The sequence below is a fragment of the Phoenix dactylifera genome, chromosome 16, assembly GCF_009389715.1.
Source record: "Phoenix dactylifera cultivar Barhee BC4 chromosome 16, palm_55x_up_171113_PBpolish2nd_filt_p, whole genome shotgun sequence".
NCBI lineage: Eukaryota > Viridiplantae > Streptophyta > Magnoliopsida > Arecales > Arecaceae > Phoenix > Phoenix dactylifera.
Genome location: NC_052407.1, coordinates 5,329,842 through 5,347,178, shown reverse-complemented (window position 1 = coordinate 5,347,178; position 17,337 = coordinate 5,329,842). Strand labels below are relative to the sequence as shown.

The 17,337-nt window shown below is 37.0% G+C and overlaps 1 long non-coding RNA gene across 1 annotated transcript; it reads right to left on the bottom strand.

The window, feature by feature from the left end:
* Positions 1-5,496: 5,496 nt before the first annotated feature.
* LOC113460991 lies at positions 5,497-14,086 on the bottom strand. The gene is made up of 3 exons (XR_005506439.1): positions 13,905-14,086; positions 6,273-7,348; positions 5,497-6,191 (listed from the first exon to the last, which is right to left on the bottom strand). It is a non-coding gene; the product is annotated as an uncharacterized LOC113460991 (long non-coding RNA).
* Positions 14,087-17,337: the final 3,251 nt, after the last annotated feature.

Here is a 17,337-nt window from a genome sequence, read left to right as displayed (position 1 = left end):
ATGTGCTGAGTTTATTTTTTTTGTGATGGATATAAACCATCGTATGACCTGTTTGACATCTTCCTCCAGAGGTTACATATGCTATGAAACTGCGCTAGTGATTAAATTCTCTGATATGCTGCAAAGACCTGTGTGTTATTTTGATTATGCAACAAAGACTTGCAATCTCTTGAATGGAATGCAGTCACTTATGTGCCTTCTACTGAAAGTACGAGGTAGGAACACAATTATGTTAAGAAAGTATTTGGATCAAGATTCGCCATCTCAGTACCGGACTCCGTACTGGTGCCACACTAGCACAGTGTCCGTACGGTATAGTATGAAATTTTGTTGGCTGATCTAGTATTGGTACGCCACCCATACCGGATATCGGTACTGAACTGGTACAGTACAGTACGGCATATCTTAGTTTAGAAAGGAAGTTTCTATTTTGTTCTAATTAACTTATTATTAGTTTTCTAGTCAGAAAATTGCTTAACATTAGTTGATTCTTATAGTAGGCATTGGTGAATTCTCCTTGTACAGAATTTTTTTCTCAATTGAGCATTTGTTACCACACATGCTACAATGTCTTTCCAAGTTTTATGTGCAAATATGGGATGGGTGAAATGTAGTTTGAGGTTCTGTGAGGATGAAATCAATGATTCCATCACACAAGATGGAATATTGCAAAAAACAATGATATGTAAATGTCCTATATACTTGAAGAAGTTTCAGCAACACAGCCCTCTGGGAGCAGATATTCTGTTCAGGGGGTTGCCTATCGCCATTGATAAAATGATAAAGAATAGTAATATCTTTATCCATTCTTGTCATGTTACTTGTTCAGTTCCTGCTCTAGAAAAATATGCTCTATTTGTTTTCTATATGATTGATATATAACTGTCAAATGTTCTTTTCACAATCTTTCTCCAGTATTTACCTATATCTCTAACTGAGTTACTAAATAAATTCTTTAGTGTGCTGAAATGACCTCTGTTTTGTCTTAATTATGAAAGAAAAAAGATTACCAGATCCTTGATGAAGTCAGTTATGTGCCTTTTGGTGAAATATCTAAACAATCAGTCAAGTATAGAATGTAAGTTTCTGCTTTTAATAATTAACCTCTGCAGTTGTTATGCTAGCAAGAGAATCACTAATTTTTAGTTGATTCTAACAGCGGACATTCAAGAATACTCCTTTTCTGGTAAATTTTTCTCAGTCAAGCATTTGGTGATACATGTTTTTCCAATTTCTTCTAATGTGCAAAGATGGTTATGTCTGCTTTTGCTTCTAACGTGCATGTATTCTCTATCAAGTAATTCATATGATTTCCCTTACTGTACATGTCCTCTTTTGCAATGTTTGTATGATAGCATCATGTTTGCAGATATGAAATAAAATGTTGCTAGAAATGTGGTTATTTTTATGATTTCTGGTGCATTTGTAGAAACCAGTGAAGAGATAGCATGCGTTTCAAATTAACTGTTACTCTCCTTGTCTAGTTGACATTTTCGTCACATGTTTACTGAAAGCCATAGATTTTGTGACTTACCCTACAATGCAGAAAGAGAACAATGGCAGATGCACATCCATAAAAATTTCTCTCTTTCTTAAGTGGTAGTGTGCTTTGTAATTCTGTTCAATGATAGTGGAGAATATAATCTCAATCCAACTCTCTGGTCAGTGCCTTTTTGCAGATTTGCCTTATTTGCAGCTCTTGATGCGGGAATTTTCTCTTTCCATTTTCTGAGGGCAACACTCTTATATTTCTAGTTAATCTTTGTTGGTGCCAAGGTCTTTCCTCTCTGTCAGTCAACTGATGCACTATGGTGCACCAGATTGGATTCATTCCATAGTCTTGTTGTCTCCATTTTGATTACATTGTCAAAACCTTAACTGTAGTCTTCAATTCTACGAAACTAAAGTCCTCCATCTTCGCAGACTAGCACATTAGCCTTAAGTAACCTTGTAAGATTCTCTGAGTTTCTTTTCAATGCTTGCATGAAAATTTGTTTGGGCAGTCTGTTTTTTTATTTAGGTAAATTTTTTGATATGTATCATCATATAGGAATGTACTAAATACTTTGAGTTTAGGATACAACACGTCAATTATTGAAATACATATAAGTTGTCAAATGAAGCAAGTGCCTCAGTACTTGTTTGCTAATGTGGTTAATTCCTGAAGCAATCTTTCATTCATTAAGTAGTAATTAAGATATTTGATTTGAGACATATCAGCACTGCTTTAAGTATCATGCTTCATTCTCTAGATTCTCTTCCTTTTCCTTCCACAACAGCTTCTAGAGCAACCCTAATGATAAATTCAACAGGCCAAGGAGCGCACAGATTTGTTAAAGACCAGCCTACGCAGGCATCTGGGCACACTTATTTTGGTGGAACCCTCCCTTCCCCACCCCCATGTTGGCACATTATTTTTGATTTGCTTCTTTGTTTTGCTACTCTGGCAACCCACCCAGGCAGCAGTTGAGCCAGCTATCTATTTTAATGTTTTGCATCTCCATTCCTTACTTCAGCAGGTCACCCAAGCAGCAATTATACCAGGTAGGCATTTCACTGTTGCTTTCTTTCTTCCTTCCTTCCTTCCTCCTCCTCCTTCTGAATTACCTTTTTGCTTGGTCGGTGCCCCTCTCCCTCCAATCCCCTTATGTTCTACTTAATCAATGCTCTTTTCTAGATCGCTGGTGCCCTGCAGCCAGGAGGCTGCTAGTGCTTCTCTTTCTGTATAAGCGTGGCTTGCATTTTTATGACTTATTTGAATGCGAAAATGGATTTTAGTGTGCCACTTAGGATGACGAAGGAATCTATTTAAGAGGATAGTCGCTACATATAAACATCAGTTAATTACAACTCATTCCAGGCAATGACACTGGCAATGAGAATCTCTTTTATTTATTTTTGGAGTTGATAGACCCTATTAGATAGAGATTTAGACTAGAGCCAACAGCCATCAAGATTGGAGGTCATCTAGCAATTCTCTCTCCATCTTGAATCAAGCCTATTTATGCAATGTTGTGAATCTGATCGAGGCAACCAAAGCCTGGTATTACCTGCAAATCTGAAAAAATCTCACCTTGTTCGTCAGCCTAGCTACGTTACCTTTCTCCTCAACGACGAGCATGTTCCTATATTTTAGTCTATAAACCTTCACTCCAGCAGCTAGTAAAGTCTAAAATTCTTTCCATGACACTACATTATGGCCATTTTTCCACATGCCCTATGAGTACCTATTAGATAGCATGAGGGACTCCCTTTGGATAAAATGGACAGGCCTATAATAAAAATTTTAGTTGAAAATTTTGCTACTAATTGTTTCCTCTCATGTCAAAATTATGACATACCATAGTCAGTCCTGATGAAGGCTGAGATAAGAGATGTCAGATGATGAATACGATAGCCTTTATGTGTTTATAGAAATATTCTGATTCATTGGGTATAGTGAGCAATTTTTTTTCTTTTCTTCGGGGTAAGAGTTAAGACTCGTTTTTAGTAGTAAGAGATGGAGAAATAAGTAAGGTGCTTATGCATTGCAACTATATAGTCAAAATGTTCTACATCAGATGCAGCCTTTGTTTCAGAATATCTCTAGAATATGTTCCCATGCTGGCTTCCTGGGCACTTCTTGTATCTCTTTTGAGAGTTCTTGTTCTCACACCAACTTTGTTGGCGCTAACTTTTTTATCTTTTTGAGCATTTTCTTTCCCATTATTGCACCTAACTTTTAAATTTACATCCTGCATAACTGATTTTAGTGATCTATTAAGAAAATATGTTGGACAATCATTTGTGGATATGGTGATTCTGCAACTTCTTCCCAGTTATTAAAGCCACGATCTATATACATTTGTCTAGTATGCTTGCTAGCTATCATGTTTTGCTTTGCTGCTGAAAATTCAATTTCTCTTCCAAAATACATGCTTTTGCCATGCATTCAAGCACTTCTGTAGCACCAAACTGCCATATCATGTTCAAAGTCATCTATTTTTGCATAATTAGTGCTCACTAGCCACTGAAGCACTGTCAAATTATATTTCTAAGTTCTATCTATTGTATACATACCACCATTGCTTTACTGGTATGATGGAACTACCATGCCTTCAATTGAACTTGTAATTGCTATGATTGCCATTCTTTTGGAAGTTACATTCACTCAAACTAAAGATAGGGTGAATTTATCTGTTAATCCACTTATCCCGTTCAAACTACTTTAGGATTGTGTAATCTTTCCGGTCAATGCTTGATTGAATGATGCTTTTCAATAATGAATGTGTTGGTATGTCAGGATATCAGTTTTGCAAGTTGCAGGCCTGACATTACTATCACTGTGAACCATGAATGTTGGGCGGAAAGAATGATAATCTTTGTAAATTGTGCATATATTGATAACAGATTATGGATGTCGAACCCATTGTAAATTAAAGAGGATGATTTAGATTCAAAGAATAACCTTTTATAACCACGTATCTGATGGGAGAAAGGCTTCAATGATGATGATGATTTAGATGATAAACCATGTGCTTTGAGCATCTTTACCCACCATGATTCAGGTCTTTTCCAAAGAATGGGATTCGTGACAGAGCACAACTTTAAGTGAGAAGACTGATGATTGAGAATATTTTCTGTGACTGGTTGACCTGGGTTTGTAGAAACTATAGATTAAGCATTGCAGGCACTATGAATTCAAATTTCTTCATATATATAGAACTTTATAGTTATCTATATGTGAATGCTGTGGACTGGTACATCATCACTACTATGATTTCAGAGAGAACAAACATTTTCCAGTTTTTATTTGAATTGATTTCATCAAATATTACATTTGCAAGTTAGTTTACTTTAATCCAATTTCTCCATTTTCAGAATATTGATTTTCTGCAAACTATGGTTGATAATGAGGCGGTCTTCATGTTCATATTGCGTATAGTATAAGTATAAATTCATCTTTTCCGAAGACGAACATTGTTTGCTTGAAATGGCCAACATACAAACCGTTTGATGGCAAAAGGGATAATGTTTGATTCCTTTAGGCCATAATGATTTCTCAAGTGTTATGTAGCTTCCTTCATTGGGACCTTGCATCCTTATCTTCTATACATTCCTTTTCTTTGATATTAGTAGTTCACAGCCCTTCGAAACATATCGAGTCAAACCTGGTATTTATCTTGGCTGATAAATTTTGGTAAACATAAGTGATAGATTTTGGTATAACTGATAGATTTGTTTCCTTTCTTTATTTTTTAATCACAAATGCCTATCGTGTTGTGGAAGTTGGTCCTGACGCATTTTTTTGGCAGCAGAAACGAAGTGTATTGGAGTCGATAAGCACCACAATTTGGCAGTGAAACACAGTAAAAGCTAAACCACATTTCTTTTAATTGATGGATTTTTTCCCCCTTTCAGCGTGCATTGTTAATTCTTTTCATCTATGAGAAAGCAGCAACATCTGAAAAGAGTTAACATGCTTGACGTGAAATATTTTGTTCCCCAAGTGTGAGATTTGCTAGAATCTAAATGTTTTGTTGTGGAAATCAATTAATGTTCAAAGACTATATTCTGATCACTGTATATATGGTAAAGGCATCTTACATGGAAACAGGTTGGCTTGGAGGTCACATCTGAGAATTTGGGAATTGTTGCTGCAGGCACAAGTTCATGCAGGATATGACAGCGGCTTTTCTTTTTGGAGTATTAACAAACTATATCAATAGCCCGCCATTCATACGGCAAACGGGTTCATAAATGCTGTTCTTTGAAAAGGACTACCATTGGGATTGTTTTTCTGGAAGATCTTATGCCATAGGAAATATTTGGTATAGTTCTTTAAGTCCAGGAGTTGTTCTCAGTCCCCTCAGAGCAAAGCTTCAAATTTCTGATATTTGATTCTGCTGGAAGGTAGCTGTTACGTTCTGTTGCAGTATGTGCTGTTAAGAAGTAATAATTAGATAACGACTTCTCTTGCTTTCGGCAGGTTTGGCATGACCTCACTTGATCAGTTGTTCTTTTTAAGCCATTTCTGCAGCTAGGGAACGCTGCTAATTTGGAGAAACCTCATTCTGGATGCTTGATCTTTTAGTTAATAATTACAAGCTACCAATATGTCATCTCCCAAGTTCATTTCCTTGAAGCAAGCACCAGCAGCATCTACCCCTACCTGGGGCTCCCTCTTGTATGAGCATTCATGACATGATACCCTGTATGGTTGAAGAAATCATAGCTCATAATATGCCTATATAAGGCATGATAGTGCAAGATGCATGTTGTATCCGTTATACCTGCATATGATTATGCCATTGCTTGCAGATGCCAGTATTGTGGTAGCATCTAGTGCATGTCATGTTGTAGTTGAATGAAAGGAAAAATTCTGGCTGTGTATGTAAATAACATACGTGGAATTAACCTAATGTAACAGTCCTGCATTATAAACAAAGTAAGATATTAGACATGAAAAAAAACATGAGGATGGATCACAAACTACCGTACAGGCTGTCAACCAGTTTTGTATTATAGGTGCCACTTTTAATGAGCTGCTGCTACTATCTTGCAAGAAATTAAAACAGGATAATGGCATTTTAGAATGGTTAAAGTGCTTCCATCTGGTGTAATTACAATAATCTTTTAGCAAAGTGAAACTAAAGATCACATCATAATTCATACCGCCATCTAGGCTAGATCACATTCCACCAGATTGGAACTAAAGTAATCTTTTACAGTATTCTGATGTCTCATAGCTAGGAAAATAGCCACTGATCAGTTGCATGGAATCTGCATTATTGCTTTTCATTCATCAGATCAGGAGAGCTTGACCCACACATAACAAACTGAATCTGAAAGGCCAGATAGCCTCTTATTTGATTTCTTGTCCTAAAGTATCAATTATATTATACACTGTGCCAAAATTATTCAACCTCTGATAGGAAGCAAAAACAAAGAAAGCTGAATACGGTATGTCGACGGAACAATAATCAGCCCCTGCTTGCCACATGGCAGGCTCAAATAACAGGCCAGTGAAAAGATCGAGTCCTCAAAACTATTATCCCGACACAACAGAATTAGACTGGAGTTCCATCTTTTGCAAACCATGTATTGAAGCACCTAAAGAATGGGCAGAGGAAAGAAAGCTAGGTGTGCATCTAGCATCTATACAGCACAATCAAAACAAAAGTAGTTTCTGAGATAGAAGTATAGTCTCTCCCCTTTCTTCCTGTGAAAAAAATGGGTATCGCAACCTTCTGGTTGCTGCTATCTGGTGTCTGCTTTACCCTCCTTTGCTGCCTCTTCCTGCAGCTTCTTTGTCCAGTACTCCTCAAGAGGAGGTCCAAAAATAAACTTCCCAGAAACCACTCCTATCCTGCACAAATTGCTAATCTATTTAGAGAGTGATATCCAATGATTCCAACATAACAAGAAGGATATACCCAAAAAATAATGAGTTCATGCTTTAAGATAATAAAAACAACGCATGAACAGTGTTATTTCCCAATTATTGCACCCCTTTTGGGAGGTGTTTTCCTGAGTGCTTGACATGGGTACTTGTTTCATCGTTTTTATGAAACAAGAATAGCATTATCATTTTTTTCTTAATTTAAAAATAAAACAACAACTTAGAATTATACATAAGATATTCATGATTTCACGCATATTGGCAACCACATCAAAGAAAACACATGGACAGTTCCACATCATTCAGAAGTTTTAACAGGTATAAAATAAATCAAGAACCAGATAATTGGCTCTCTTATGCGGTAACTTGAATGCACAACAAGAATATGTTAAAATTCATAGAAAATATTTTTATTCAACATTAATTACATGAATGTCCATAAAGTCACACCGTGCTTCCATCCACACAACATTGCTGGCTATCTTGCATATTCTTCTATGACCTTCAAGATGGGGAAAATGGTTGATTTTGCCATTCTTGATGACAATTTACAATATTCACAAAAGAAAAATGCGAAGTGGTTTACTTCACAGAGAAAATGCTGTTAGTCAGGGCATGCCTTGATCTAGGAAGGCTGGACCCACAAGTGAACATCTTCCGCAGAAGGACAGACTGAAAGGCTTTACAGAGGCCCCAATGCATGGGCAGAAATGGTCAACTTCTTCCTCTTAATTTGTCTCATACATGCATACATACAAACATTAATTAAAAGGGCTTGGGTTGAGCGGTTGACTTGAGTTGAAATGGATTTGGTCGGGTTAAGGTCGAGTTCGGGTTGGGTTATAGGTCAACCTTAACACAACCCAACCAAGGTCAGGTTGGGACTTTTGAGCCCAAGCCTAGATCCAATTTATGAAAAAAGAAAAAGCCCTTAACCAAACCCTACCCAATGAGCAAGTTGGGCAGGCAATTTCAAGTTAAGCCAAACCCAAGTTGTACCTTATGATCCATGCTGTCAAGTGTCAAGGACAGATTCCCTGGATCAACCTTATAATCTAAATCAAGGGATTAAGTCCTAGCATCAATATGTTACATGTACATGTACCATACTATACCGACGCATGGTACACCTGCTGGTACAATGAAAATGAGGTGATATACAATGTATCAATACAGGCCCATACCAAGAGCTATACTAGTACTAATACCTGTACCAGTGTTATATGGTGCAGCTGATGGACCACTATGCTTAGTACTCATATTCTTGATCTCCATTGTGAAATAACTTAAACTCGATACCCACATTAAGCATCTAGAATGCAAATCACAAATATCCTCTGCAAACTGAAGGCTCATTAAGAATGATATTGCTTGAGAATCCCCCAATCCGCATTTTATTCTCATCAAAAAAGCACCTTGGAAGGGCTAAGATAACAAAATTTCATGAAGAAGATAAACTTTTGCTCCATCCATACTCTTTTGTTGACCACATTTTTACTTATATGAGCATCCAGAAAACAAATAAGATATCAAAATCAAATCTTTTGAATCATCAAAATCTTTTGGGTCAACACTGACACTCTGCTTACCGTCTTCGTTGATTGCAGTGGAGGTGGATCAAGAGTAGTGGGTTTTGGACTTAGGAGCGGACCTAGTCGATAGGAATGGAAATGTGAAAGTTAGCCACAGGCCGTTTCAGGGTCAAAATGATAGAATTTGAATCTGATTGCTAGAGGCGTCGGCCTCCTTAGGGGATAGTGGTGCCACATCATAGAGTTCAAAAAGTTATCCGATTTCCCCCCCAAAAAAAAATGGTCATCCAAATCAGGCATTGTATAACAAGTTATGGCCTTTAGAAGTTTGCACATGATTCAACTTTCCAAGGTGATAACACAAATTTTCATAAAACAGATGAACTTTTGCTCCATCCATACTCTTTTATTGACCACATTTTTACTTATATGAGAAGCCAAAAAACTATAGGCTTAATTACAAGGGCGTAATTTCACTAATCATCACCATTATTTATGCACAACACGACATGATCTTGTAGCAAAGACTGCAAAAAGGCCACATTTCGTGCTATCATAGATGATTCCTGTCCAGTCTCATCTAACTCAATGGACATAATATTCTTCCATCCAGTTCCATATGTTAAAGTCTGAAGATGATTCCCATCCTGCCATTCTTTCACAAACAATATAACATTTTCCTCGGCTTGGGGACAAGTAAGGAATTTGCTCTGTTCACATGCTACAAGATCTCTCATACCAGTTAGCGACTTATTTAATTACAAAATCAGAGTTTATTGATAAAATACTTCGACTATAAACAGGAAACTATCAACACAAAACAAATGGCTGTTCCGGATGATCCCATCAGAAACCATGATATATGGTTTGGCATGACTATTCCAGAAAATTGATTTGACGAATAATAAAATATAAAGAGCAACAACGATCTCCCAAACAAATCTCTAGCTTCAATAGCACATTGTGGGCGCACTTTATGATGATAATGATGGGGGTGGAAGAGGAACAAGGGATGCATGAAACTAGGTGCATATAAATTCAAACACAAATACTATAAGTAGATACACATGCAGATACATAAGCAAACATGCATATATACACAAGCTCACATAAGTGCACATTGAGAAAACAGAAACCCATGAAGAGGAGTGAGTTATTCTAAATTATTGCAACACTCATACTCACTACTGATAGTTGTCCAAAAAAATCTGGAGATAAAAAAAGAATGTTAACATTGTTGAAAGAAAGTGTGAGAGTGCTCCCATGCTTCTACATATAGCATGATGAAGATGATATATATGTGCTACTTAAGATCTAGTTGCCATGATCATATGTGAGGGAAGATATTTTTGCTGGAACTAAATAAGAATATAATTTCCATAACCATGTTCAAGGACCATATAAACTTCTCAACAAACAGAAAGGGAAAAATTCTATCATGTGGAGGTTAGCATGATAAACTTTCATATCTGAAATGATTAGGATGCAATCTACTAAGTGTTCATTTTCAAGAGAAGAGCTATGCTTTGCATCTCAAGAATGTAAAATTAATCTAGGAGAGGAAACAATCAGATCACTCACTCATGGCCATGCATGTTGTCTTTGAAGGGTGGTTCCTATGTTTTGTCATTTTCTTAAAATAATGATTAACATTAAATCATGGTTGTGGCATCTCTGTTTTGGTCATCCAATGTTTGATGTGCAAGTTCTTTCTAACTGGGTTAATCATCCATAACAAGTTTGTAGATTTTGCACACTTGGATTGCAACAAAGAGATCTCCCTTCATAGAAAATTAATCAGATCTTTAGTTCCCATCCAATTTTTTTGCACAGGCCTATGCGTGTTAAATGGTTGCTTCATCGGGAATTGCAAATCATGATTCATACTTACAAACGAATATAGGAGTCAAGTTTAGATAAAGTATTAGCATATTTCAGTTATAAATATTATTTTCTAAAATCAATGTTGGTCACAACATGGTCTTAAAATTTGATGGACGTAAGAAACTTCCAAGAGTTTTATAAACATGGCAACAACATCAATAATGAAACTATAGTTAGTTACTCAATTTAATGGAGTGATGGAGCTCAATAGAGGAACCAAAGAACTTCTAAGATGATGAAAAGTTTGCAAATATAAAAGTGCTTAAGCAGACTTATACAGCGGCGGCTGTTGGTTATGCAGTTTCCATGTTGAATATGTATCCTACAAAAGTATCCCATGGAGAACCCCCTAAGAAGAAAGAAAACTGAGAACCTGTCAGTTGCCAAGGAAATGTTGGAACATAAAGACACAAGGCATGTACCAATGGGCTATTATAACCCAAGGAAAGTTTTTAAACTTTACTGCCCACTACAAAAAAGTTATCTCATAGAAGGAATGTGAACTTTGATGAAACAAACGCTTGGAATTTGGAAAACTGAAGATAAATGAAGATGCATATGAACACAGAATTTGAAGAACCAACTGGGGTCAGGGAGAGCACAACGTTGAGCAATTTGTTTTGGCTTCCATTACCTCCCTCCTATAGTCCCACTTCCCACCTTCTTCATCATATAATTTTCTGCGTCCTTTGCGGACTCACAAACTGATCTCATGATTATAGTTATCTGTCTCCTAATGATATTGATGATGGTGGTGAATTGAAGGATGACATATTTCATAATTGTGATCAAAATAGGCTCTGAAAAATCTATCAAAATGCAAGGTGCACGAAAGACATTTACATAAATATCAAGATAAATAAGAACATCAAACAATAGTGGGATCAAACTTCCAAAGTGGGATGACACAATTGTTGGAGTGAGTCTACAAGGCAGAGAACGAGAGACCAGGTGACCTTGTGGTAGATGATTAGATGCAAAGTATGTCACTAAAATTAATTGTTTGTTGTTTACTCTCAAAGAAAGACTGGCATCCAAAAAGCTTCTGGATTTATTAACTTAACCAATGAAAATTTCCTATTTAATATGGCATCTGCTTTCCTTCTGGTTCCTTAGAACAACTTCATTGGATTTGTATGAATGTAAAAAGTCGTGGTTAAAGAATACAATCTACAACTTCAAGGAAGCCCTTGGAGACACAAAATAGTTATATAGACAAAAACTGTCAGAAGGATGGATTTACAAAGTGTCCATACGAACATGCGCTTTACATTTAAATATGAAATGACTACCCCTACCTTATTATTGAGGTATCGTGAATAATGAAAGAAAAATTATCTCAAAAGGGAGACATATATATATATATATATATATATATATATATATACACACACACACACACACACATACATGAGGTGCTAAACAAAATTCAAGACGGAGAAGAAGATCAATCAAAAATCTCCAGGAAGCTAGACAATGCAAGGCATATTTGTGGAGCCTACATCCTTCAAGAAGTTGGATAAAGCCTTCACTGCTTGGCAATAACATGATTGAACATTGCATGTAGAGTTAAGCTGATTATTTAATACATGGTTTCCAAATTGAACTTATTTATTGTCGTATACTTCTTGCTGCGACATTGTTGGCAAAACCAGCAAATCAACCAATGTGGACACACAGACAAATATGTATGTCAAATTATACTATTTTACACATTTTTCAAAGCAAAGATGTCACCATCACCAAATGTGTTCGTGCCATTATATGTCATTCAACCTTCATGAAGAGGGACAAAACATAAAGACTTTTGTTGTACTCAGCATGAAACAATAGAGATAAATCATGACAAGAATCATCTTACTTTCTCATTATCAGATTTTCATGGTTGACTCAAGCATATTGACATGTGACATCACTTGACATGAAAATTTATCAAAATGAAAAAGAAAAAGACTTCTCTAAAACAACTTGAGAAGATCAAGATATGGATATAATTAAAAGTCCTGTAGTCAATTGTGTTTATCAAGTTGCTTGGTAGTCCTTAATTGCTTATGATTCCAAACCTATCTCCCAAATCGACTGGCAGCTTGTTGGCCTTTCTTTGTACAAACGGCACATAGTGTTCTTCAAGTTGAGCACTTAACTAACAGACCTCCTTAAGTGAAAATACCTTATCCGTTCATCATCTGTTCATCAGGCATCTCCTCTAGTAATGATACTAACATTGTCAAACGGTAGCCCAAGCTCATGCAACACAATCCTGTAAGGCCAAGTGAAGACTTTCTTTCATAACCAATAATTCCGCCTTAGGTTTTCTTCAGTCTGAAATCAATTTGCAAAAGCTCATATCAGTCTTACTGCCTCATCTCTCAAAAAAATTTCCACAACCAGTTCCTTCGCCGGTGTGTCACTTATCTGATCATTGTAAACTAGTACTGGTTTTCTCCAAACAATCCAAGGTTGGCCATTCTCTCGTTTCCGAAAATAATTGCAGTTCCCCCAGAAAGAAGATTGGCATGAATACCTCAGCCTATATTACAGATAAAATAAGCTAAGCTGTTCTCCCTGTGATGCTTACCATGAAAGATAGGTTCATTCCTGTCCTTCTATATCATCCAACATAAGAGAGCTTGCTCCATTACCAATTTAAGCTGAAGAAGAAATTTGAAAAAATAACTCGACAACATCTTGGACTGGCTGTTGGTTGGATTTTCGTTCTACAGGTTTACATTCAAGTGCATGCATCCAGAACAAAAATAACTGAGCAAAAAAATTACAAACTACATCACTCGTTTTATCTACACTATAAACTCCTACATTTGAGAGAAAATATGTATCGAAATAATCCTACATACCTATAGAGAGTCCAGGCAATCGACTCCTAGACAAACACTCCAACCTGCCCAAATTCTAGGGTCTCCAACGCGTGTTTCTCTAAGACCCAAAACCTGGATTAAAAAATTTAGCAGTAAAAGAACAAAATTATCTGAAATTTTTCGTAACACTCAAACGAAATTATAGATGGCATGACCCTTAAATCACCAAAACACAAACTATAAAAAAAAGGAAATTAAACTGAAGAGAATAAGGAGATGGCGAGAGCTCACACGACGGCCCCCACCACCATGGGCAAAGAAAGAAACCCTCTCCTGCCGAACATCATCTCCTTCTGACTGCTTCTGATATCCCAAAGCCAGGAAACGGAACTCCTTATAATGAGAACCGATTCGACGGCAAATAAGCTGCCACTCGATCTATTCGGATGGACGGTGGATATGCGGCTGATCGATGATGAGGTCCACCCTAGGTCACATCTCAGCTCGTGCAAAAAAAAAAACTTTATGCGGAACCTTACCGACCAACAGGTGGCGGAGATAGTTGACGTGCAGCACGGACAGCAGATCTGAACCTGCATAGAAATCACGATGCATACCTTCTCCATTTCAGAAATCTCATTGCTAGGGCAGTTAACGAGCCGAGCTGAGCCCGAGCCTGGAAGAGCTCAGCTTGGCTCGTTTCACAAAAGATCGGGCTCGGGCTTGGGCTCGCTAACGAGCTCTGTATTGAGCTCGAGCTCGGGCTTTCTTGGCAAAGCAAAGGCTCGGGCTTGAGCTCGTAAAGCTCGTTTCAATTACGAGCCCGAGCTCGAGCTCGGACTCGGGCTCGGGCTCGATAACAGACTATTTTTCTCTATGTAGTTAGATTTTTATGAATTATTGTGCTAAAATAAGATCTTTCAGCGGGAGACTAGAACTCGTTTGGGCTCGTGAGTTGCTCGGGCTCGGGCTCGGGTGTAAACGAGCCTCATATTGGGCTCGGGCTCGTTTGACTAACGAGCCGAGCCCGAGCAGCTCGGCTCATTAACAGCCCTACTCGTTGCCATCTTTCACTGCCGTAGGCGGGCATGCCGCCTCCACCCATCTCGTAGAGGCACCTCGGATGCTCATGCCTATTTTTCATTGCCAAATTCTAATTTTAGGATTCTTATTTAGTTAGGATTCTATTTCTAGTTTTTAGCTGCTTAGTTATTTTTTCTAAAATAGTTATCTCTGTTCTTTCGTAGTCATCAAGTGCTATCTTGGGTGTTGGTTTTTAAATTTGAGTAGGAATTAAACAATCCACCCGTATGATATTTTATTCAAAGTGATCTTGGTGTCTCCTTTAGTGTAGCTTGAGAAAAGAGAGAGAGGGAGAGAGTGAGTATTGTCCTTCTTAGTAAAGAGTGAGAAAGAGCCTTTAGTGTAGCTTAATTTTTTAATAAAATATTTTTTTTTCTTCTAATTATTTTTCTCGTAGCATTTCTTTTTTATTTTTTTTGTTTGGTGTTTGTTCTAGATCTCAGGCCGACATGATCGATTAACTCCACGTAGCATGCCGTTCTACATGGTATTAGAGCGATGTTGGAGAGTGGTTGAGCATTTTGCAGCTTAAAGTAGATTTATTTGGAGCGCAGTTTTGGAAGCAGCGACTTGATTATTAGTGGTTCGTGTGTTCATAGTATAGCATGACTGAAGAGCTTCTAGTAATTTGCTATACAATCGTACGGATTCTTGTTTTAGTGATTTAAGAGGTGAATCATTATGGCTAATACTATTATTTCTTCTCTTAATGGGTTCAATATGCTCGATCTTACAACATCAATATGGTCACTTTTGCTACTCCGCTTCTCTCCGCAAGTTTAACACTACATGCTATCTAATTTGGAAGGCTATTGCCAACTCTTATTTGATAGAACGAGATTTATGGGATATTTTAGATGAGTCAAAGATGATGCCAACAACTAGGGGTGGCAATTTATGACCTGACTCAACCCGACCCACAAACGACCCGCTTTAGGTAGGTTTGAATTTGACATAAACGAGTTCGGGACCGTAAATATGTCAACCCATCTAAACTTATTTATTAAATGGGTTGGGTTCAGATTTAAATCTTTGACCCGTTTAGCCCGTTTAACCCGTTTTGACCCATTTAATAATTTGGTTGAGTTGTGACTGACCCATTTAACCTGTTTGAGACCTATTAACTTGTTTCTAGCTTGTCTAACCTGACCCGCTTAACTTGTTTAAATCCATTTAACCCGTTAAAAATCCATCTAACCCGTTAAAAATCCATCTAACCCGTTTAACCTGTTTAATAAATGGGTTATGTGGGTCAGATTGGGTTACTTGTTAATAAACAAGTTGGATTCAAATTTAAAAGTTTGACATGTTTAATAAACAGGCTAGATTTGGGTTGATGAATTTGTGATCTAACCTGCATCTACCTCGACATGTATCTGACCCAACTTGACCCGATTCCACCCCTACCAACAACAGATACTCACAACGATGAGGTTACGAGAAGAAAGTGGAATTTAAAATCTAGAAAGGTAATGTAGATTATTTAAATTTTAGTTGATAGAGAAAATTATCTCCATATCCAGAATATATAAAAGCCAAGGAAAGTATAGGATATTCTTACAGTCGTTCATTCAAATTCAAATAAGGTAAGACATTTTAAACAAAAGTTGTCTGAATAGTAGATTTAGTTTCAAGCTTCTCTAAAAATTTGGAATAAGATCAAAATTAGTTTAAAGATAAAGATTTGAATAAGGAAAAACTTGATCAGTTAAATGCTGGTTCATGTTTTGAAAATTTAGAGTATAGCAAGTTTGATCAGTTTGAGGATCAATTAGGTCCAGAAGAAAATCTAAAGCAGAAAGAGTTTAATTATGCGGATATTATATGAGGTTTTAAAAAAATCGTAATTAAAGAACTAGTTGATTTTGAAGTTGCTTAGTAAGAGTCAAAGGATGCTACAGTCGATCGTTTGTAGAGATATGTACTGAGAAATTAAATAATGCAGAAAAGTCTTGTGTCGAAGCTATCCAAGATATGGATATTTCTTATAGATATCCATATAGTAACATATATATGTCAAAAACCAATAAGCAATCACATGTCAAACAATGCATATCCCAAAATCATAGGCACATATAACAAAATGCATGTTATCCATGTAGGTGATTGTATACAAGACTTCTTATCTCCGCTGGTCTCAGACTCAAATACAGGAACACCGATAGACTCCTCAATTTATGAACTCAAGGGTAGGGTACCCTATTCAACATCTTCTTGCAAAGACGATTGCTCTCCTCAACTCTGGCGAGATCTCGTGGCCGAATCAATCGAAAATCTCCAAGAAATCTGCCCTAGAAGAGCTTGATTCGCCAGTCTAATTAAGGGATCCTCCAAGATGGATGCTAGAAAAAAGGTAGGGGGTTGCTTTTATATACAAAAGAGAGGGTTTAGAGAAGAAAAATATGACCTAGAGTCCTTTATTGGGATTGGGAAAGAGGACGGACTCCTGCTTTCCCTAGCGAACTGAATAAGGATTTTTTTTTCCTTTCTCTCCTGCCTCTTGTGCAGGGCATGGGAGATCCACCTACTTTAGGTGGTTATCATAGGGTTGGACCAACCTAATCATTTTAGGGTAGCAATTCGAGTCCAAATCAAATTGCTCTATTATTTATCTCTTGCAACCTTAAAAGAAATGAAAGTT